Genomic DNA, 25,184 nt, shown 5'->3' on the forward strand with positions numbered 1-25,184 from the left:
TGTTGGCTTCCATCATCTTGGGCACACCCACTTGTAGATTCAGTCAGCTATAGGCAAGACGGTTCGTGGTATTATGCCCGTGATAACTTCGTCCGTGGTTAAGGTGCAGTTAGCGATGTAGTCCGTGAGCAAACAGCATTAGGGCCGTACCTAGACTAAGTCGAGATAGGCACCCACCAAGTGCGCCGGCACAGCGAGGGTGCAAAAAAGAAAGGCGAGTTAAGAATAAACTGGGAGATTTACGTAACCTACACAACGGCATGGAGAGGTGAGCTGCAGAGTGGCGCGGCATCTGTCATCGTAAGAAACCTGGGCAAAAGCAGGAGTAATCAGCGAACAAGCAAATGCAATAAACAGAATCTTTACTTAGGTTAAAGTTTTCTCCAAACTTACGAAGATTCTTTAGAATTTAAAATGCAGGATAAGTTCCAACTATTCGTAAAACCATAACAAAAGTAGTTCTGTAATTTGGGGCTCTCTTAACTAACACGAGAGATAGTGACTGAGCTGTGACTGGGCAACTCCCTTGCGACTGGGCTGTGCCTTGTTGCGAATGGGTCGTGTGGCTGCCCCTGACCATCCAACATTGTGATGGCAGAGGGCGATCGTGGTGTGGAGCCCATGCAGGCGTGGCCCAGCTGGCGTAATCCATTGGGTCCGCCGGACCCGCATGACAGTCATCGGCGCGTGACGAAGACTTCTGTTGCCATGAACAATTGTGGGTAGCCAGTGGAATGGTGCCGATACGTAATACCACTCACGTTCCTATCCTCTGCCTTCGAGAAAAAGCCTTTCCCTTGGTCCTAGAGGATAAGCTCACGCTACTAGCGTAGTGCCATCATAAATGAGTGGTAATTACCGAATATGACTCACATGGGTTATGTGTCACCAGTGCTCTTGGTTTATACAGCTGCCACCTACACAGTTAGCTTATGTTTAACAATAGACTTCGTCTGTACTTTGCTTCGGTATTGTAAGTTGGTGAGCGGGAGCAGAGGCAAATATAAAGTATTGTTTGACCGAAAACTTCCAATTTTTTAGATTTCTGCCAGTTGACGACTGGAGCAAAACTGTCAAATCTAGCGTGCTCCAGAGCATTTGATACTATAGTAGGTGACCTGTAAAACATATTTCACACATAACAAAACATTTCAACTCAATTTAATTTACTGTTTGGGACGCCTTAAATGAGAGCACTCCAGCAAATTTTGAAAAATGTGCAGCTTATTTTGCAGCGAAATATAACAGAAATGTCGATAAAGCTAATCTTGTTAACGAAATAGCGGCTTTCAGATTACAGTATGAAGAGCTATTGAAGGGCACTTAAACATCTTCTTATTTGGAAATTTTGTTTGTTTTCTCTGCATTTTGGGTTACGACATGCCTATCCAAGCACTGAATTAGCTGGAGGATATGTGCGACTATTCCAGTAGCTACAGCATATTGCCAAAGCAGTTTCAACAACTTAAAGCTCCTAAATTTCAGTGACATAAACAATGGCTTTTCTTTGCTCAAAGACAGTCGAAAGTACAGTTCTTTCAAAAGGTAAATTCTTGGAAAGGAACGTGGTCTCAATAATTATAGCCATTCTTTTACTTCGAATTAATAACTTCTGCACTCTAATAATTTCTGAGGAGAAAATGAATTCGGTTCTCTAGTATACATCATACTGCAATACAGCAGCTGCCATAAACAATAAATATAAGCCTTGCTTCACTTTCTGTTTTTCTAGGTATTTTATACAATATACGTAATTTATTTACTACACTGATGAATCTCATTTGTTGTGTGCAGTGTTGTTACATTCAAGTAATTCTGTTACCTTTCAGTGATACTATTACTACATTTCATTAAAATTTAATTAATATTGCTGAAAAACGCTCCCTTCTTCATTAAATCTGCGTTGAAAATCCTACTCTCTTAAATATGCAAAGAAAAAATTCACTAACATAGTCCCTCTGGCGAGAAAGGGGGCGCATCGTTGGCAGTTCTGCCCTGGGGCGCCGGTTTACTTTGGTACGGCTCAGGTCAGCATTACAGTTACAGCTGCACATGTCCCTGTATGTGTATAACGTAGCATCTGCATGGCCAAATCTTTTCGTCTGTGATTCTCAATTCCCCGGATTCACCTCTGTTTGCCAGACACACACACACACACACACACACACACACACACACACACACACTATGAACTCGACGCCAGATTCTACACTGAGCTGAAGAATGTCATGGGTTAGGGATATGCACATATACAGATAACGGTGTATCGCATCCACGGCGTATAAAAGAGCTGTGCATTGACGGATCTGTCATCTGTACTCTTTTGGTTCATGTTTGAAGGAGTCCAGCGTGATTATGGCTGCGTGACAAGTATTAACAACCTTTGAACTCGGAATGGTAGTCGGAAGTAGAGAAACGGGACATTTAATTTCGGAATTCGCTACGGAATTCAATATTCTGAGATCAACAGTGTCAAGAGTGTGCCGAGAGTATGAAATTTCAGGTATTACCTCTCATCATGAACAAAGCACTGGCTGACAGCCTTCGCATAACGGCCGAGAGCTGCGGCACTTGGATAGAGAGGTCAGTGCTTACAGAGAAGCAGTACTGCGTGAAATAATCGCAGAAATCAATGAGCCATATGCGAAGAACGTGTACGTTAGCACAAAGCGGTCAAATTTGACGTTAATGAGATATGTCAGCAGATGTCGGACAGGAGAGCCTTTGCTAACAGCCCGACATCGCCTGCAGCGGCTCTCTTGGGCTCGTGACCATTTCGGTTGGACCCTAGGTGACTGGAAAAGCGTGGTCTGGTAAGAAGAGTCTCGATGTCTCTGACGACAGGGTTTGAGTGTGGCGCATATCCCACGAAGCCATGGACCCACGTCGTCAACAAGGCACTGGGCAAGCTGGTGGTGGCTGCGTGAAGATGTGGGCTGGATTTACATGCAGTGGTCCGGGTCCTCTGGTCAAACGTAACCGATCGCTGACCAGAAATGGCCTTATTCGGCTACTTGCAGCCGTTCATGGATTTCGTCTTGCCAAATAACAAAGGAATTTATATGTATGACGATGCGCAATGCCACTGCCCCACAACGTTCTCCTTTGGTTTGAAGAACAATCTGGACAATTCAGCTGAATTATTTGACCATCCAGATCGCCATTATCGAGAGATCAGTTCGTACATAAAATCCTGCACCTGCAATAATCTAGCAATTATGGACGGCTGCAGAGGCAGCATGGCTCAGTATTCCATACATTGGACTTCCAACGACTTGTGCAGTCCATGCCAGGTCGAGTTGCTGGACTACGCTGGGCAAAAGGAAGCCTGACGCGGTATTAGGAAGTATCAAAATACTTTTGTCATCTCAGTGTATGTCTGTTTCATGTATCTTTAGCTTCACCTACAGCATGCCGACAGCTCGCCATATAGCCCAGAATGATGGATTAGAAAAATCGGGTTTTTTGTGACAAGACTGCCCCAGCATTTATGAGGTACCCCTCAAACATAATAGTTTAAATTACAGCACTCTGTCTGTTACTGTTCCTTAGTTTACCTCCTGTTCCCTTCTTTAATCAAGTCATTTATCTCACAAAGGCCCCCTGCAGTACGTAATATAGACCGATGCATCCACTGTCCAGGGAATAGAAGAATAGCATTAGATCGCCGTTAACTGCTGGTAGAGCAAACGGCTACAGGCAGAACCTCTCGTTTACATTACGCCTAGCATCTACACACTCAGCACACTCAAGATATGCATCGTCATAACAACTGATGTTATCCACTGACAAGAGTTGATTAGTTTGAAAGCGCTTAGTCACAAATGAATTGCACGCAAAAGGAGGGAATTTAATTGAATGACGTCTGCTACGTGAATACGTGAATACTGAGTATTGAACCCACGAACCAGATAACTCAGCATATAATAGGTAGAATTTCATATATGAAACAATCAAATACTAAGAAGACTGTGTCTCGTTATATCATTCCTTGGAAAATATGAGCTACTAGTGCTCTCTCATTGTCGTCATTACCCAGTTCGCCAGCCCCAACATTCATCTTAGGGTGTGTTTATATTTTTCACGTTATCGACGTGCTTCAGATCGATTGACCAGTGCTAAATATTTGCAACTTCATGTCTATTTGGTTTAAACAAGACAAAATTTAAAATTCTCTGAACGATTTCTAAGCAAAGGAATTATTATTTGCAGTGTTTCCTTTTAATTTTTGTGGTAAACGGTAACTCTAAAGAGAAGTTATTTTTCGCTCTTGTATGTCTTCCTCCGAAAGAAAAAAAAGCAACGTAAACTATGTTTTATGTGTCTTAAAACATAGAATTTAAAAACCTACTGCATCATCAAGCTAAAATCGGGAATGGTGAGTTTTACATTGTACACGGGATTGGCATTTGACTATAAGGTTATGCAATAACACACAGTCGTTAAACAGAGGTGTCGAGAAGAAAATGTGAAACAACGCAAATGGAATATTATTCGTCTCTTTCTGAGCACATTGCATAGCATTCACTGACTTAACTGCTCTCCAGGTAACATCATAATGTATCATAGATTGTGCATTTCTGTGGGAGTAACGCCGGCCGGTATTGCCGAGCGGTTCTAGGCGCTTCAGTGTGGAACCTCGCGACCGCTTAGGTTTGTTAGGTTTAAGTAGTTCTAAGTTCTATGGACTGATGACCTCAGACGTTAAGTCCCATAGTGCTCAGAGCCATTTGAACCATTTTTTGTAGAAGTAACAGTGACCATAGTGACTGCGTTTAAGTGTTCTGATTGTTGGATATAAGGTCTGCCACTTCTGTATGACTTATTCCTTGCCTAACTAAGAAGGAAGGGAGGAATATTAGAGATCAAGTTCGGATTAGAAAGAGAGAGAAAGGAACTTGGCCGTTGCTTTCTCAAAGGAATCATAACAGGATTCGCCTTGAGTGTTTCTGGGGAAAACATGCAGAACCTAAATCTGGACGGCCGAGCAATGATTTGAACCGTTGTCCTCGCGAATGCGAGTCCAGTGTGCAGATCATTGCGCCACCTCACTCGGTAACAAACAAAAAATCCTTGTTTTCTGTTTCTGGTATGATTTTTTTTCCGTAATTTAATTGAAAGCTTTGTTGCTTTAGTAAAAATAAAATTGGTTCTTTTTGTCGTGACAGAATAAATTACTATTAATCACACCGGATTTGTCGGAGAACAGCAGCAACATGTGTAATTGATCCAACTTTAAGAAATTCTATTACCTTTTAGCGGAAAATTCGTGCGGTACTCTCCGACGTTAGAAAAGTTGTGGTGTTCCGTTCGGAGCAGGAGGCAGCAGTATGGAGCACAATACTTTTGCGTCCGACTCGCAACACATTCACAGAAGAACAGCTAGAGAGCGGCGCGGCTCCCTGCAGAAGTAAAAATTGGCAATTGTTATTTTGAAACATAGGTGCATCGTTTTCTTACTGATCGATAGCAGCGTATAACAGTTTATAGCTATCGTGATATTCTGCGCTTTTCAGGAGCGCGGCAAAGATATCTGGTTACAACATTCATTGGTATATGTTAAAAGTTCGCACATACTGACGCGAATACAGAAAAAAAAACTTTTACATGTTAAAAATCTTAGTGATAAAGGCTGTAATGTCACAATGCCTCCCATGTGAGGCATGATGATTCCGGAAGGATCATCAGGACTCACATGTAGTTTCAAGACATTACTGTGTTTTATCATCTGTTTACTTTCGTTCTAACATAAAATTGGAATGAGTTTGTCATCCAGTTATTTTATGCTTCCAGTACAGTTATGAAAACAAATAAAGTCTTTCAGTGTCTTTTGTGCACTTTGGCACTTCTTTCAGTTCATTGTAAGGTGTCCTTGCACTGTTATCTTAATTGCTGTTACTGTGAAACAAAATATGACAAAAAACAATCTTAAGTCTAACACACACAAAGATAAATGAATAATACTCTATATAGAAAACAAAACATGTCAGTAGACAAACATACACAGATACATTGAAATAATTACTTAAACAGTCCTCTAAAATTGTCTGTGACCTGTTTGGTCTCGTAATGTTTTTTTTATCCGTTTCATTAGATTCTTTTAGAATGTCGTTGTTAATCAGGACGTTTCACTTGACACTACACTGTACACTTTTATTTGTCACGCGCTCACTTAACCGGAGTCTGCAACGTCTATTCTCGTTCGGTGAGCGGCGTCTTCCGAGAGGTCACGACCCTGGGTAGCGTCTTTTTTGTGTTCGCTCGTGTTGCCTCTCTAGTGTCTCGCATCAAGCGTCATGTCGTTTACATGCAAATAAACAGAAAGAAACCTGTGTTAGGTTCGTGCTATAATGTAGACTTACAGGTAAAGGTTTTATAGGATTCTGGACAGGATTGATAACCTTCCCTTCCAGTTAACGTTTCAGTGCTCAGTAATGCCTTGTCTTTATTTAACTATCTATCGCAACATATCCGACGTGACTGATTAAATTAATTTGAAGCTAAGACTTCTCTTTTTACAGAATAAATAAAGTTCATAATTAAGTTTCACTGTGATAGCTTTAGCAATGTCTCTTGCGTAGTTGTGAGACGGAAAACATTCTAAGGTCAACGACACGCCTCCACAGCGCGCGCGTCGGTTGTGTTTCAAATGTTAATTGTTGAGTCCAACTGCAAGCAGCTCCGCGCTGTTGCCGGTTACTAGTCCAGTGCAACACGCGCTCGTGTATGCTCGTATGAAGTTTAACGTGTGTCACTCGCGCTCTGCTAAAATGAGAACACGCGGAAAACACACGTCTAGTGTCCTTTCTCCATCGTCGATCGGCGTATCGAAAACTTGGGTAGAAAATACCACCCGTCTGTTTCGAGGATTTCACACGACAGTCCCTGCGACCTGCCATGCTGCTTACACACAGGTAAGTGAAGCCAACGTTTTACATATAGTTTGCAAAATGTTTTGCTGTGATCGCTGTCACTACCTGCACTTGCGTATACACACGTCACTGCACACGTATTTTGTACACTTTATCACTCGCATTTTGTTTAGAACGTCTTAGGGTGTCTGCAAATTCACATCTCCCATCTCACATTGCAATTTCAAAGTTCACAGTTCAAGTTACTCACAGGTAAATACATTACAAGATTAAACAATGTCCATAAATTACATACATACATACATTTCTTAAGTTTGCTTACAGTCACAAAATTCTGTTAACCTTTTCAGTCACGCCACGCCGGATTAGCGTATTGAATACCACTACTTGTGCATCAAGGCACGATTATTTCGGTTATTCTCTTTCCCTTTTACAAAGGTAAATTTTTTTTTAAAACAAATCTTTTAAGCAGCTTGTTATTTCGTTTCTCTTCAAAATTTAGTGTCACTGTTTATGTAGAGCACAGATTGAACAAATTCTGTCTCTACTGGTCGAGCATACTCATGCATTTCTCTCCGGAAGATTCATGCTTCATAAAGTTACTGGCTGCAAGTACAACTCGCGGAATGTATTATAATCTCTCAACATTGCTACTCGCGATACGCGATTAGAACAAAACTTTCGCTAACGGATCTCTCCCACAAATTTCGTTTCCACTTCAACCGTCTAAAGAGCACTCAGATGAGCCTGTCAAATTCTAATCCTCACTTTTTTTTTTGTTAATGGGATAGGATGGGGAAGTGGGAGAGGACCAAATATGAACATAAATACACTATATACATATACAAATTCTAGCACAACTACACTAGGATATTTTTTGTGACCTTAGATGCATGACATGCGTCACGTGTGCCTTCAAGTGGCTATTCTTTAATCTAATATCAGATCTTAGTTTTATTATTATAATGTGAGTCATATCTGGTGACAGCTTTCTAGTTTCTCACGCTTCCTTCTGGGCGATTGTCGGACTTGGCTGTGAAATAGCTAATTACTTTAGTGCATCTTACATGTTTAAAGAAGAAATGTTCACCATCAGGAATACTTCAGACTTGTCAGTACGACGTATATGTTTCCATGTAGTGGCACTCTCGACTACATGACCTAACAGCTGTTGTAAAACAGAATAAAGGAAATGCTTTGTTGCTTAGCTATTAAATCTTTATGAGGCTTACTGTTCGTAGATGATACTTTGAATGTGAGACTGAATCTCCTGAAAACTATCAAATACTACGTGATACTATCTCTCTCTGTTATTTACTGCTTTTGACAGTTCAAACACTTGGCTACACAAACCTGTTTAATTCTAAAGATCGCGCTAACAAAAGGTATAGTTCATGGCGGTGTTACAATAACGCACAGTTTACACGCAATAGGCTGTACTCTGTACACTTAAAGACTAACATTCCATCTTGAGGGCTGAAAAAGAAATTGCTTAACCTAATATTTCACACACACACACACACACACACACACACACACACACATATATATATATATATATATATATATATATATATATATATATATATATATATATATTCATTGGAGTTGGAAGGTGGCAATCTGCTACTTCCTTCCGTATCTCCTTTCACCAATAACGGCATTCCTCAATGCCAACAGCCAACTTGGACTGCTTACACCTATGACTAACTTAAAACTAACTGAGAATCTGTCCTCTCAAATGGAATGTGCTTTCCTTTTCGTACGCCATAATAAATCAAATCTTCAATTATCTCCATAGTTTTTCGCCAAAGTGTGAGTACTCGTATTGGTGTGTTTGAATACCGAAGTGTTTCACAGGTTAAACCTTAGGCTAATGTTCCTTTGCTTGTTACTTTGCCTCGTTATACTTCTTGAGATCCTGGTGGTGATACAATCCTTTAATTCTGCCAGATGCTGGATCCGCTATTAGATAACATCCTGTATGTGGTTTTCTAATTACTACAAATGGTCCGTCGTACAATAGCCTCCATTTCCGATTTCTTTTCAACAACTTCGATGGCTTAAAATGTGTCCGTAAAAGTACCTTTTCATTAATATCATATGTAAGAGCCTTAGATACCTTCTTGTCATAAGACTTCTTGTGTAGATTCGCCTGTACAGCTAAGGATACCAATGCTTGCTAAGTTTTGCATCTAAATCTAATTCTGGTTCTACAATTTTAGGTATTGGATCTAACCATTCATTTCTTTCCCGATGACTCGTCATTAATTCCGCAGGTGTAAATCCAGTTGAGAAGTGTGGAAGATTGTTGACAATCTGCTCGAATGAAGATACAAAGTCAATCCAACGGGTTTGTCGATTAGGTATGTAGGTTCGAATGAATCTATTGAACTCTTTGAAGATACGTTCGGTGGGATTAGATTGCGGTCTGAAACGAGATATAAGTATTTGTTTGATGCCATGTCTGGCAAGAAAATTGCGCCATTGTCTGCCAGTGAAATTCGATGCATTATCTGATAGAATGGCCTCCGGCTTGCAAAATCGAGGAAAATAGTCTTGTTCGATTCGACGGATGATCGGAAGTGCACTGGATGATTTCACTGCATAAAGTCTCACATGTTTTGTGAAAAGATCCATCAATGCGACTAGGTATTTCACCCCTCCCCTCCCTTGCGGCAGGGGGCCGGCGAGATCAAGGGCCAGAACTTGATTTGGTCTCTCAGTAATAATTGGATTCAGAGGAATTAGGTTCGAATGGTTGAAGGGTTTTGCCTTCTGGCAGATAAGACATGTACTTAACAACTTGTGGATTCGATGGTGCAAGTTTGGTACATAGCAATACGCAGAAATCTTTCGTTTGCATTTTTCAGGTCCATAATGACCCCAGGAAAGATGTGTGTACCAGATAAGGTGTTCAACGTATGCGTGTGGTATACACACACACCATCTACCAGAGAGGAGAGAAGTTCGATGGAATAAAACATCGTTGTGTAGTTTATAAAATTTGGACAAGTGGTGATCAGGTTTTGTTAGAAGAAGTTGTTTGACCTTACGCCATTTGGGATCTGTTTCTTGGAGTATACGCATCTGCTTGCAGAGCTGAAGGAAATACTTTCTATGTAGTGGGTCTTTCATTAGAAGAATTCGGTAGTTAGACATCTGCTCGATAAGTTCACTGGACTCGGGAAGTCCTTGCGGCATGCGTGACAAAGCAACCGCGATAATGTTGTTTTTACCCTTTATGTATACTATTTCGAAATCATACTCTTGCAAGAAGAGACTCCATCGTGTAAGACGAGGATGAAGAAGTTTACACGAGAGCAAGAAACTAAGAGCTTGCTGATCAGAAAAGACCTTAATTTTCCGACCATGGATGTAGTAATTGAACCTTTTAAAGGACCATAGAATGGCCAGAGCCTCCAACTCTGTCACCGAGTATGACCTCTCACATTCTGTGAGAACCCTACTTGCAAAGCTGATAACTCTTATCTCTTCTTTTCCATCAATTACTTCTATTTGAAACAAACAAGAACCAAGCCCCTGAAATGAAGCATCTGACGAAATACAGAATTCTTTATCCATGTCTGGATGGAACAAAATATTGCTGTTAAGAAGTGCTTGTTTAATGCGATCAAAATCTGCCTGACACTCTGGCGTCCAATGCCAGTGAGTATTTTTCTTTAGAAGATCATGCAATGCTTGACTGTTCATCGACTGGTCCGAAATAAACTTTCTGAAAAAGGAAGTCATTCCGAGGAAGCCTTTCAACTGGCGTTTAGAAGAGGGCACAGGAAAGTTTTTAATAGCTGCTAGTTTGTCTGGATCTGGGGTAATTCCCTGTGATGATACAAGATGTCCTAAAAATTTAATCTCGCTTTTACCAAATTTAGACTTATGTAGATTAGCTGTGACTCCATAGTCAACAAACCTCTGGAAAACTTTGCTTATTATGTCTAAATGTTCTTCCCAAGATTTCGTAGCAATCAGTAAGTCATCAACATACACTGTTACTCGATCCAACAGTTCAGGTCCTAATACATGATCAAGTGCAGCTATGAATACGCCTGAACTCACATTCAAACCAAATGGAACTACTTTGAATTGGTATGATCTACCTGCAAATATAAACGCTGTATATTTTCGTGACTGTGATGTCATCTTGACCTGCCAGTAGCTCGATCTCAAGTTTACCGATGTGAGGAATTTTACTCCACGAAACCTTTGTAATTGTTCATCCATAGCCTCAGGTCGAGTTCTTACTGGAATAATTATTTTATTTATGTTTCTTGCATCCAAAACTATACGTACACTACCATCCTGCTTCAAAACTGGCAATAACGGACTACTGTAAGGTGAGTCTGACGGTTCAATGATCTCCCACTTAAGCATTTTACGTATTTCATTTTTCACAGCCTCGCGCCTTGCATACGGGACAGAGTACGTTGTCTTGAAAAAAGTAGAATGGGGAGCGACCTTCATGTCATATTCGTAGTCACGTATTACTCCAGGTTTCGAAGAAAAGACATGAAGATACCTCATAAGTAAGTGCAGTAAATCTTGCCTTTGTATGTAATCAAGTTCACTTGATTCGCTTACTTTATTCAAAATCTCTTCTCTAGTCGGAAGTCCGTCATCAGTATCAAAATCCCTCCAACTGTTACCCTGTCTTGTCATGTGTGCTTGGTTCAAAAACATTCGCTGTACCAGTCTGCGTACCTTAACTTTGTGCTCAGTGTTGACTCTTTTTACCTTGCCGCGCAACAATTGCAGCGTTACTTCCTTTTCAGCTACTCGGATTGTACAGATACCCTTTTCTATATCAATCACTGCCTTATTCTTCCTCAGGAACTCCATTCCTAATAAGCATGACACTGACAAACTCTTAACTACTAGAAATACACACATGAAAGAAGTAGAATTAATCCTTATCGGTACCTGAGCTTGCAAATTGACTCGCTGTGATAAAGATCCTACCGCTCCTGTTACTGAACAACCTTGTACTGGTAACGTTAAAATTTTCATCCCTGCAGAAACTTTCTTAAACATACATAGTGATAAAGCATTTACGTTTGCACCAGTATCAATAATAGCATCTATTGGTGTATTGGCTATGTAAATTTTAGTCATTGCTTGTACTTCGTCTTCCCATACGTCATTCAAGTCTGTCTCAATATTTTCCTGCAACAAATCGTCTCTCAAGTCAGTGTCGCGATCATAACGTATTACGTTAAGTCGTTCAAGGTCGAGTTTGCCCCCATTATGTCCCGCAGCATCCCCAAGGAGGCGAAAAGGTGCTGCCTTTAGTTTTCCGCTTTCTTGTGATGCGACTGATTTGATTCTTCTGTCACATCACTTGACCATTCTCGCTGGTTTTTTACCCATTGTGTGTGTTGATTTGTATCAAACCCTTGTTGGTACTGCACTTGGTTACCAGGCTGAAAAATCGGTACATTACTTGCCTGCGTAAAATATACCGGTGGATTGTATTGTTTTCTTGGTTTATTGTTGTATCTAAAGTCCTGTTGTGGTGGCGTGTACTGTTGTTGTTGCATGAATGGTTGTTGCTGAGGCGTGTATTGCCGTTGTTGCTGGTGTTGTGGCTGCCCATAGGGTTGTGGTGGAGGTAGCTGACCTCCGCAATTTTGATTGTTGCAACGTTTACCCTTGTATTTGTTCCCATTCTCGTAGAAGTTACTACCGTTATTGTTTGATTGGTATGGGGCATTCCCGTAATACTGTTGTTGCGTGTTGTATATAGGATTGTACCGTTGGTTGCCGTAATGCTTGTTTTTGTGTTTACCATTACGGTAACAATTGTTTCGGCCTCTATTGCGGTTATTGTACTGTTTGTTTCCGTATTGTGTTTCGTGTGAACCATTTCCATTACTACCGTTTCCATTCGAATACTTGCCTGCGTTGTTGTTCTTACGGTTAGAATTCACACGCGCGTCTTCGTGTATAAGATCGAGCGAATCAAGGACGGATAAAAATGCGTCCTGATCTTCCTCTGACACGTTCACTAATTTTTCGCGTATGGAAATGGGTAGTTTTGACTTAAGGATCATAATAACATCTTTGTTGTTATGGGAGTGTCCCAATATTGTATCTTTCTCAAGTACTTTTCAAAGTACCGGCGAAGTCCGCCACTGTTCGAATGGAAAGGTTCGGCGTTATAGACCTCTTTGCGTAGGCGTTGCTGAACACCTGCGCTCCAAAATTTGCTTAAAAAGTTCTTCTCAAACTCGCTAAATGTTTTGCACTTATCAACCATCTCGGTTCCCCATATAGCACTTTCTCCTTGTATGTATCCGGTAATGAATTGTATTCTCTGTTTGTCATTCCAGGCAGCTGGAAAGACTCCTGAAAAGTTCTTTAGGAAAACGACTGGATGAATATTTCGCTTTTCCGGTTGGAATGATTGAAAAACTCTGTGTTTCAATACACTCTCCTCTTTCATGAGGGTTGTGAGTGTCAATTGTTCAGTGTTGTTGTTGTGTGAATCGTTAAATTCATTTTTCAGTCGCGGAATGTACTGTGGTGTGTTGTGTTGTTGTGTTGTCTGGTATTGATGTTCATCTGGCTCAGAAGGTAGTGAGTGTTTCCCGTCACTCTGGTTATCATACTGTAGTGTTTGAATTTGCTGTTTCAGGTCGGATATCTCATCTGTTACTTGCTTCCGCCATTCCGGCAAATCCCGGGTAAACACTCGTCTAATTTGGCCTAGTTCAGTACAAACAGTGTCTCCTGAACTGCCGGGTGCAGATAATATGTCTAAGGTTGCGGATTTAACAACATCTTTCAAGTCACGTGTAACCTTCTCCTCAACAAGCTTCTCTTGTACATCAATCCATTCTTTGTAATGTTCGGTAAGTGCTTTAGTGTGCGAAGCAACACTACTGTTAACTCTTTCCTCAATAGCTCGGTCCGAAATGTCATTCGCCATTGCACTTACTTTTGATTCTACAGTGGCTACCGCTGTCGCTAACTCGTCTACCTGTCGTGCAACTGTTTTATACGCAAGTTTTACCGAATCGGTTTCTTTGCGACACGCTTCGATTTGAGTTGTGAGATTCTGACCAATGTTATCAATTTTGTTATTCAGAGTGCTTATCTGTGTTGTCAAAGTGGTTACTTGCTCCGTGACGTCACCCTTAACCGAATCTATCTGCGCCGTGACGTCACCCTTAACCGAATCTATCTGTGCCGTGACGTCACCCTTAACCGAATCTATCTTCGCCGTGACGTCACCCTTAACCGAATCTATCTGTGCTGTGAGAGAGCCTACTTGCGTAGTGAGGGTACCTACTTTCGCATCAATGGTGATATTTACGTCATTCCTAACTGAGTCAATCTGTGTTGTCATATCCGTTTTCAACTCTGATAAAAACTTGTCTCTGTCTTTCTCACGTTGTTCGCGATCACGTTCGCGCTGTTCCCTCTCCTGTCTGTCTAGTATCAATTCCTGTAACATTTTGACAATGTCAACTGATACCGTTATCGGGGAGGTGGGTGTTTCCTGCTGAGTGTCGTCCACGTTAGCTACCTCTTGTCTGTCGTCTGTCCTGGCCGTCGTTCCGCGTGAGCGGAGTCGGTAATGTTTGTTAACAGTGCCGTCGCTTTCGTCTGCAGAGTTCGCGCTCGATTGTCCGTCCGCCATAATGAAATTCAACTATTGCCAACTTAAAATGGGTACTGCCAACTGAAATTCTGATTGTCAATTATTCTTGCCGCGCAAGTTAAAGTCACGGCGCGTTCGTCAAATGTCTTATGTTACGTGGGTAATAACTGACACACGTCTGTAGCAAAAAGACAAGATGGAGTCAACGCCGTTGAAACAATTGATTGCCAACCCTGTTACACAGAAAAGACTGAAATGGCATCCATCTTGAACTTACACGAGAATACTAACTACAGTATAAAACAAATAGTCCAAGCAAAAGGTTACAGAAAATGTTCAAATATTTACGTAGAAAAAAAATGTTTTTTTTTTTACGTTAAGCTACAGAAAGGACAGAGTGAGGTCGAATTTGAAGGTCAATGAGCTACTCTTTAGACGGAACTGTGGCAAACGAAAATTTGGTACTCACTCGGCGTTGTCTTCAAAACTGCAAATCTGCGTCTTATTAAATCCCAAGATATTTGTGTAAATACCGCGTCCTTCAAGATTGCGTATATTTAATGCTCATCCGTAATTTTATGCAGCATTGGGTTCCAAAGAGCGATACATGAAATAAGACAATCATATTTTAGTACCGTGACACTTTCAATATTATAGTCAAGTCCCTGTTCGGGCGCCAGATCTGGTATGATTTTTTTTCCGTAATTTAATTGAAAGCTTTGTTGCTTTAGTAAAAATAAAATTGGTTGTTTTTGTCGTGACAGAATAAATTACTATTAATCACACCAGATTTGTCGGAGAACAGCAGCAACATGTGTAATTGATCCAGCTTTAAGAAATTCTATTACCTTTTAGCGGAAAATTCGTGCGGTACTCTCCGACGTTAGAAAAGTCGTGGTGTTCCGTTCGGAGCAGGAGGCGGCTGTCTTTTCTCATTCGCGATATCGAAAATTACTAAAAAATGGACAGAAATTTTTTTTTCGGAGGAAGATCGCGCGGAGAAAACAGACAGAAGTTACATGAAAGAAACCTAAGGGACCAACTAATTGGATTTGTACGAACATATAAACGGAACTGAAAGAACTTGGAATAAACACTATAGCGATGTCGTCACGACAGCCTCCTGTTCCGACAGAACACACGCTGGATCGTAAGCTGCATAAATCTTTTAAACAGAAAAGATTATCACAAGTATAATTAATGAAAATAAGGTTGAGAGATTTTCTTTGAAATTAAATAAACTTCAAGGCTTCAAGTATTATATTATGAAACGGAAACTTACATTAACATGGCCACCCATTGTGGCGGTGGAACGAATTTTCATGATACACATTCTCACTTGTTTGTGGCTACATATATTTTTAATCACTTAAACTCTTAAATTTACAATAAAATTATTATATCAGTATGGAGCACAATACTTTTGCGTCCGACTCGCAACACATTCACAGAAGAACAGCTAGAGAGCGGCGCGGCTCCCTGCAGAAGTAAAAATTGGCAATCGTTATTTTGAAACATAGGTGCATCGTTTTCTTACTGATCGATAGCAGCGTATAACAGTTTATAGCTATCGTGATATTCTGCGCTTTTCAGGAGCGCGGCAAAGATATTTGGTTACAACATTCATTGGTATATGTTAAAAGTTCGCACATACTGACGCGAATACAGAAAAAAACTTTTACATGTTAAAAATCTGAGTGATAAAGGATGTAATGTCACATGTTGACAGTGAGATATTAAACACACACACAAGTAACTTCAATTATCTTTTTCCTCTTCCAATTCTCATGCTCTACACAGATTTGGTGTATGAAAATGGTGGCATCATGTCACATGAAGAAATAAATCCCCTGAAGAGAGGTTGGAGGAATTATTATAAAATTTCTCAGTGCGGAAAACATCCCACCTTAGGATGAGGGAATGTACAGTCGTGGACAAAACGAGCGAGAACCTTCGCCTTTTCGTTATGCTGATCCGCTCAGCTTTACAGTCTGCTACACAGCACAACAGGCAAGGTGACGAAGTGCTACCTCTGGCATGGATGTGTGTGATGTCCTTAGAATAGGTAGGGTTAAGTAGTTCTAGGTCTAGGGGACTGATGACATAAGCAGTTTGCTCGCATAGTCCTTAGAGCCATTTTTTTCCCTTTTGCATAAATTTTCTTTACATAAACGGCCATATCTTGAGATTGCGTTGACATAGAAGCTCAACTTTTTACACCATATACCGCAGGAATTGCGATACATTTCCACTTATTATGTCTACTCGTACTCGAGGTAAACGGGTCTTAAGTGTTGGGTGGACAGATTGACGGTCAAGAAAGTTAGACTATTAGGGTTCCATTTTTACCGATTTAGGTGACGAAATCCTAACAACGAAAATAGCTAAGACAGTTACCGCAGATGAAGGCCGCGTAAATAATTCCCCCTACTCTTTATTCAAAATAGGCAACGGCCTTGCCGCAGTGGCTACACCGGTTCCCGTGAGATCACCGAAGTTAAGCGCTGTCGGGCGTGGCCGGCGCTTGGATGGGTCACCATCCCGCCGCCATGTGCTGTTGCCATTTTTCGGGGTGCACTCAGCCTCGTGATGCCAATTGAGGAGCTACTCGACCGATTAGTAGCGGCTTCGGTCAAAGAATACCGTCCTAACGGTCGGGAGTGCGGTGTGCTGACCACACGCCCCTCCTTATCCGCATCCTCCTCGGAAGATGACACGGCGGCCGGACGGTCCCGGAAGGGCCACTTGTGGCCTAAAGACGGAGCTTTTTTTTTTTTTTTTTTTTATTCAAAATGTTCTAGTTGCAGTCTATACATCATCATATTACTCGTAGCTAGGCTTTCGTTCCAAATCACGTTTACAGGAATGCCAATAAAATCCATTTGCTTATACACGTGGTAATTCAGATCCCAGTATTAATGCCACCGCGTTTTAGAAGTGCGAGCATTCCCATTGCAAGCCAGCTTAAGAAACACTTCGGCTAATGAACAGTTTTTGCCTGTGGCGAGTCTAATAAAGAATTCGAAAAATTGTAGAATACGTTTGGCAGCTCAGAACCGTTTATTTCCTAAGGTGGTGCAGAATTATGGTACTAAATTTACTCGCTAATAACAATATTTTGTTATTTCGATAAACATCCCGAATGATGTCACATAAGCGGTGACATAAAGGTAGAAAATTCATGTTTTTGAGTCCAGAAAGCTCTATGCAACAGAAATTGCAACTCCTTTTGCCATTTTCTTTGCGAAATTGCCGGCTTATTCATGTCTGGGGTAATAATAGACGGCTTTTTGCCTGGGTTGTCTGCTAGCGCAGTGAAAGGTGTTTGCTACTGCAAGGGAGGTGTGGTCTGTTTTTGGTTCTAATCTCGATGGAGGCAGATAGACTATCAGTAAACCAATTTTAAGAAATTCTCGCACCTGCAATACGTTTTATTGTTACCTTTTTCTGGACCGGCGACCTCTGGATATAAATATGAAAATCTTGTAAAATTTTATAGTTGTTACTGGTTAGTTTTTCCGCTTCTGTCAATATTAGAATAGACTTACGTGTGGCACTGAATGATTTTTAACTGAATTTCATCATGAATATTCACGCTTTTCTAAACTTGCACACTTTCATGGTAGGTCAACAACGGTAATCCAGTATGACTGGTCTGAACGTTGACACAGACCGTTTCGCGGCAGAATGCGCATAATGTTTCATAATTCGTAACGTTCTGGGGTATTTTGTCTTACTAAAACAGTTATGTTATCTCGATAATCTGAATTTCATTTTTGTTAATACAGTTCATACTAATTAGCGTTTCTTCTTTCATTTATGTCTTATATTTACGTGTTGTGTTTACCACACTTTCAGCATTGGTATAGTCTTACACATGATTGAAAACAGTCTGACAAAGTTCGGATAGTTTTTCAAAATCACGCCTGTGAATAGTATGTGGTTAGCACTTCTTCGCCTTGCCTGTTATGGTGTGTAGCAGACTTTAAAGCGGTGTGGATCAGCATAACGAAAAGGAGAGGGGGCTCGCTCGTTTTGTCCACGACTGTACATTCAATTTCTCTTTAACAGTTTTCGCTGATAAGTGAATGCTTACGGACCAAAATAGTTAATTTAACATTGAAAAGACTAAAAGAAGAAATGGTTCAAATGGCTCTGAGCACTATGGGAATTAACTTCTCAGGTCATCAGTCCCCTAGAACTTAGAACTACTTAAACCTAACTAACCTAAGGACATGACTCACATCCATGCCCGAGGCAGGATTCAAACCTGCGACCGTAGCAGTTGCGCGGTTCCAGACTGTAGCGCCTAGAACCCCTCGGCCACCTCGGCCGACAATAAAAGAAACCACAATATTGTATGGGAATGCGTATGACGATGACATTATCATTTCAACTAAAAGTTCTTGAGATTTATTGCACAAGAGGAAATAAAGGATCTCTTCCCAATAAAACGTTATACCTTTCCCACTGCTAAAACGACTCGTGTTTCTCGACGGCATCGACTGAGAAGAACGTTTGACAAATGATCCGAGTTAGTTTGAGTCGCCGTGTGAGTAATAGCCCTACAGTACTGTCTTGGCGTAATCCAGAGATTACTTTCACATCAGACGATTTTACTTCGGTAAGGGCAACGTGTTCAGGTCAAATGACAAAGCTAGTAAAAAATATCATCATTCATCATTTTGGCGGATGTTCTGGCCAAAGAAACTTTAGAAGGAGGAGTTGTAGTCATCTTTGACGAGAATCAGTCACATTGTTTCATTCTTAATTTAATGGTATCTGGGAATAGTTTTATATTTCTATGACAATGTGTGTTGAGTAGACGATTTATCGACCTTTGAACTAACCGAAACTCATTTCGCTGTTGAGCTTTCATCGTAACTCTTTACCGACGCGGGCGATGCCGACGAGTATCGACATTTTTTATCTCCCCACCACCATTTTAGCTGATATATGGCGCGGCTTCGAGGAAACCAAGGCGATTCAAAGAGTCCGTAAATAACAGTCTATCGAACAGAGCTCGTCTCCTTATTGCGAGGTTTGCAGCACGTAAACAATGCCGGAGAACGCAATAAACTTGCTTCATATCATGGATTCGTCTATAGTTAGAAATAAGATACAGTTTACTGCCACAACCAGCACCGAGAAATTCACTTTACAGCTTTGCGGAACATTTCTCTCTCTTATAGCGAGCAGAAAAAGTTTGCCATCTTTTGCAATCCTTCCTCTTTCTAATTTCGTGATGGTGTAAAGAAGTCACACCAAGTTACTGTTATTCACTGCTCACCAGTTGTATGCATGTCATGTTAACTGTCTCAACGTGTTGCCAGTGTCCGTGTCACCAATCTACATAACACGACGTCTTGTTTCTCTCCACTACAGTTGGAGTCGGGTGTTCTTTTTTTTAGTCTTTGATTCTGAAGCCAGACATAATTTATTACATGTAATACCTAGTATACAGCCTTTAATACATGTAATCCTAGGGAGAAACGTTAAACCAGATCCTGTTAGGCAGAAGCCAGATTTAATTATATTGTGCCGAATGTTGCACATTAAGTTGGAGGCCGTCCAGACTCTACGTCGTACTAATTTCTCGCATAGTGTAACGAGTAATGGTTTGTGTGAGATTTCGAAGGCATATCACTTTGTTATACCAGTACCTAAACTAGTTTGACTTACCAAAACAAAGATATCAGAAAGTGTGTGATATGATCGTCTCTGAAATTAACAGTGTCTCTCGCAGGTAAATGACATTGACCGAGCAAGGTGGCGCTGTATTTAGCACGTTGGACTCGCATTCGGACGGTTAAAACCTGCGTTCAGCCATCCTTATTATGGTTTTCCGTGATTTTCCAAACTCGCTTCAGACCAATGCCGGCATGATTTCTTCGAATGGGGACGACCACTTTCCTTCCCCATGCTTCATACAATCCGAGGTTGCCCTCCGTCTCTTAATGACCTCGATGTCGACGGGAAGTTAAACCAAATCTTTCTTCCTTCCTTTTATAAATGACACTCATCAGTCAATCAACTGTCGCAAGTACCATCTGAGTTGTTCATGACGTATTACGCCATAATACTATGAAAACCATTTCAGGTGACCTATAGTAGAACGAATACATTGTGTGCATAACAGGAAGTGACCGACGTATTCCGTTTGAGAATTACTGGCTTCTACACAGGACGATCGTCACTGAAAACATTGACAGGCCACAGGACCATCGAAGGAAGGCTTGATCGATGGGAACGTGCCCCCCCCCACCCCCCTCCTCTCAGTCCGAGACAGAGAGAGACGGCCGGCCGGTGGCCGAGCGGATATAGGCGCTACAGTCTGGAACCGCGCGACCGCTGCGGTCGCAGGTTCGAATCCTGCATCGGGCATGGATGTGTGTGATGTCCTTAGGTTAGTTAGGTTTAAGTAGTTCTAAGTTCTAGGGGACTGATGACCTCAGAAGTTAAGTCCCATAGTGCTCAGAGCCATTTGAACCATTTTGAACCAGAGAGAGACCGACCGAGAAAGGGAGAGAGACGCCGTGAATCTCGGCATAACCTCAGTTTTTACTGTGCACGTAATTGTGAGTTAAAGATGCAGAAAGCGTGGAATTGAGGGAACATAAGTTGACTTGCTGTGTAATACCTTCTTGTTGCTTTTTGTGTCAGAAGTTACGGTAAAAGTAAAATAAACATAGTGTGGTTTAACGTTGCCTGACTCCGAAGCAGATAAATAAGCCATTGTGTAGGTTTTTCTCGCTATGCAAGTGAAGGTAAATCTTTTACTTTGTGAAAAATTTACAAACTTTGGGGCTGCGTTCAAGCTCACACATTCAGAGATTTTCAGTAAATATTTGATCTATGTGGATTCTTTTCCTTGTTAGTAAGAAATAATTGTGTCTCGTTACGGTTTTCCATCATCGTCAGGCTACTTTGCTGATCTACGCGCCTTGACATTTCGCCCTAGTCCTTTTGTTGGCAAATTAAATTGTTTCCTGTTTGGCGTTTTTATCAGGAAACTGCGTATTTCAGTCATAATATTGGACTTCTTGTTGAAAGGCATAGAGAGTGCTTTAGCTTGAGACCTTACTTCCGTGACAAGGTGGGGTCGGCCTTGTTATTATTGATTTGGCAGCGCTAGTTGCAGAGGGTGGCCAGATGCCCTTCCTGCCACCACCCCAAACCCCCTGGGACGGAATGAGTGTGCGCCAGCTGTATGTGTCTAGTGTAAGTCATGGAACACTGCGAAGGTGTTGAAAATGCTTGCGAGTCGTGTAACTGAGGCGGAACGTGTGGACCAGCCCGGTATTCACGTTGTGGTATGTGGAAAACCGCCTGAAAACCACATTCAGGCTGGCTGGCATACCGGCCCACGTCGGTAATCCGTCAGGCGCGTTCGATCCCGGGCAGGCGCGCTTACACGAGGCCAGGAAGCTTTCGGCTAACCTGACGGGTCTTCAAAGCCACAGGGAGTAATCGATGAGATGCCAATATTATTGATCAGAAAGTAACTCTGTCTCTAACCTTTTCACGGCAGAACCACTGAATCGAATTTCATAAGGCAACAAAATCCTAGTCAGCAAAGCAATCTTTTACAATACCTTGCGCATTCGATAAGAGGGGAAGTACGAAATTGTAGATCTCAAAAGATTTTCACGTAAGTTCAGAATGGCTCTATGCACTATGACACTTAACATCTGAGGTCATCTGTCCCCTGGATTTAGAACTAACCTAAGAACATCACACACATCCCTGCACGAGGCAGGATTCGAACCTCCGACCGTAGCAGCAGCACCGTTCCGGACTGAAGCGCCTAGAACTGCTCGGCCACAGCGGCTGCGAGGGCACGTGCTTAGCTTTCGCTGTTTACCCATACTAATTTTTGTCTTTTGATTGCACCTGGCGCAGTGAATCCGAAATACATCACACAAATGGCGATGCTGGGTGAACCACATAAGTTCACATATTTTCTCGCGGTGTTTTTTGTAGAAATGTTTCAGATGTATGCTGTAGTATGATATCAGTTTATGTACTACAAATGGATTAGGCGGCTTGCTGCTGCCAGCAAGCTCTTTGTTTTATACAGATTACCTTTAAACGGCTTAACAAACTTTGATCAAACATATGTCACGACCATTCTGATTAAACTAGCCTCCAAATAAATAATCTGTGTGGAAATCGATGCGTTTGTATCGGTTTTGAGATGCCATAGACATATAAAGACTTATATCATTTGATTTCTTACGATGGGGCAGTAGCTGGGACGCGCACGTCGCGAGCTGTGCTTTGCCGATACATACTCGGCATAACAATACTACTGATACGCGAACGAAGCCGTGGATGAAAGGTAACTGAATAAATAAATAAGTAGACGCTATTATTAATCGATGGGAAACATTCGGAAATGCTTACAGGTGCTACTCTGTTTATATAGCAGTTTACTGCTATGCTTTGAACAGACCAACAGACCCAGTTTTCAGATACAGTCTGTTGAAGCGTATTGCCGTCCGACAGTGGTCATACCTTTTCTCTGTCATTTATTAGATTAAGTGTCATAATAGTCTCTATAACTCGCTGACAAAGAATCGGAAATCACCAAAAGTTGCTGTCGCAAAACTCGAGTAATAAAGATATGGAGCATGTTTTGTGCTGAATCATACAATCTCCCTTGTCTTGTAACTTTGAATAGTTACAAAATTGTGCAACAAATGGACAAAATGGTTCAAATGGCTCTGAGCACTATGGGACTCAACTGCTGAGGTCATTAGTCCCCTAGAACTTAGAACTAGTTAAACCTAACTAACCTAAGGACATCACAAACATCCATGCCCGAGGCAGGATTCGAACCTGCGACCGTAGCGGTCTTGCGGTTCCAGACTGCAGCGCCTTTAACCGCACGGCCACTTCGGCCGGCTACAACAAATGGACAAAAAAAAGGAAAACTTTCCAGTAGAGACCTATAAAAGAGCAATAGCGCTGCCAGATATTAGAGTCTTGAGTCAGTTGGTGTACACGTTTCCTGTAACAAACAGCATTTCGGTGAGATCTTTCTCAACACACATACCTCTTCAGAAAGACGCCGGAAGATGGTTTAAATGGACTGGAACTGATGAGAATCCATGAAAGCATAGCTTCAACGATATATTGGATATATTCTGTAAGAAACAGAAGAGGAAACACACACACACACACACACACACACACACACACTCCTGGAAATTGAAATAAGAACACCGTGAATTCATTGTCCCAGGAAGGGGAAACTTTATTGACACATTCCTGGGGTCAGATACATCACATGATCACACTGACAGAACCACAGGCACATAGACACAGAGCATGCACAATGTCGGCACTAGTACAGTGTATATCCACCTTTCGCAGCAATGCAGGCTGCTATTCTCCCATGGAGACGATCGTAGAGATGCTGGATGTAGTCCTGTGGAACGGCTTGCCATGCCATTTCCACCTGGCGCCTCAGTTGGACCAGCGTTCGTGCTGGACGTGCAGACCGCGTGAGACGACGCTTCATCCAGTCCCAAACATGCTCAATGGGGGACAGATCCGGAGATCTTGCTGGCCAGGGTAGTTGACTTACACCTTCTAGAGCACGTTGGGTGGCACGGGATACATGCGGACGTGCATTGTCCTGTTGGAACAGCAAGTTCCCTTGCCGGTCTAGGAATGGTAGAACGATGGGTTCGATGACGGTTTGGATGTACCGTGCACTATTCAGTGTCCCCTCGACGATCACCAGTGGTGTACGGCCAGTGTAGGAGATCGCTCCCCACACCATGATGCCGGGTGTTGGCCCTGTGTGCCTCGCTCGTATGCAGTCCTGATTGTGGCGCTCACCTGCACGGCGCCAAACACGCATACGACCATCATTGGCACCAAGGCAGTAGCGACTCTCATCGCTGAAGACGACACGTCTCCATTCGTCCCTCCATTCACGCCTGTCGCGTCACCACTGGAGGCGGGCTGCACGATGTTGGGGCGTGAGCGGAAGACGGCCTAACGGTGTGCGGGACCGTAGCCCAGCTTCATGGAGACGGTTGCGAATGGTCCTCGCCGATACCCCAGGATCAACAGTGTCCCTAATTTGCTGGGAAGTGGCGGTGCGGTCCCCTACGGCACTGCGTAGGATCCTACGGTCTCGGCGTGCATCCGTGCGTCGCTGCGGTCCGGTCCCAGGTCGACGGGCACGTGCACCTTCCGCCGACCACTGGCGACAACATCGATGTACTGTGGAGACCTCACGCCCCACGTGTTGAGCAATTCGGCGGTACGTCCACCCGGCCTCCCGCATGCCCACTATACGCCCTCGCTCAAAGTCCGTCAACTGCACATACGGTTCACGTCCACGCTGTCGCGGCATGCTACCAGTGTTAAAGACTGCGATGGAGCTCCGTATGCCACGGCAAACGGGCTGACACTGACGGCGGCGGTGCACAAATGCTGCGCAGCTAGCGCCATTCGACGGCCAACACCGCGGTTCCTGGTGTGTCCGCTGTGCCGTGCGTGTGATCATTGCTTGTACAGCCCTCTCGCAGTGTCCGGAGCAAGTATGGTGGGTCTGACACACCGGTGTCAATGTGTTCTTTTTCCATTTCCAGGAATATATATATATATATATATATATATATATATATATATATATATATATATATTGCGGCAAATAAAAGTGGCCTAGACGA

The sequence above is a fragment of the Schistocerca nitens genome, chromosome 5 (assembly GCF_023898315.1).
Source record: "Schistocerca nitens isolate TAMUIC-IGC-003100 chromosome 5, iqSchNite1.1, whole genome shotgun sequence".
In the NCBI taxonomy this organism is placed as follows: Eukaryota; Metazoa; Arthropoda; class Insecta; order Orthoptera; family Acrididae; genus Schistocerca; species Schistocerca nitens.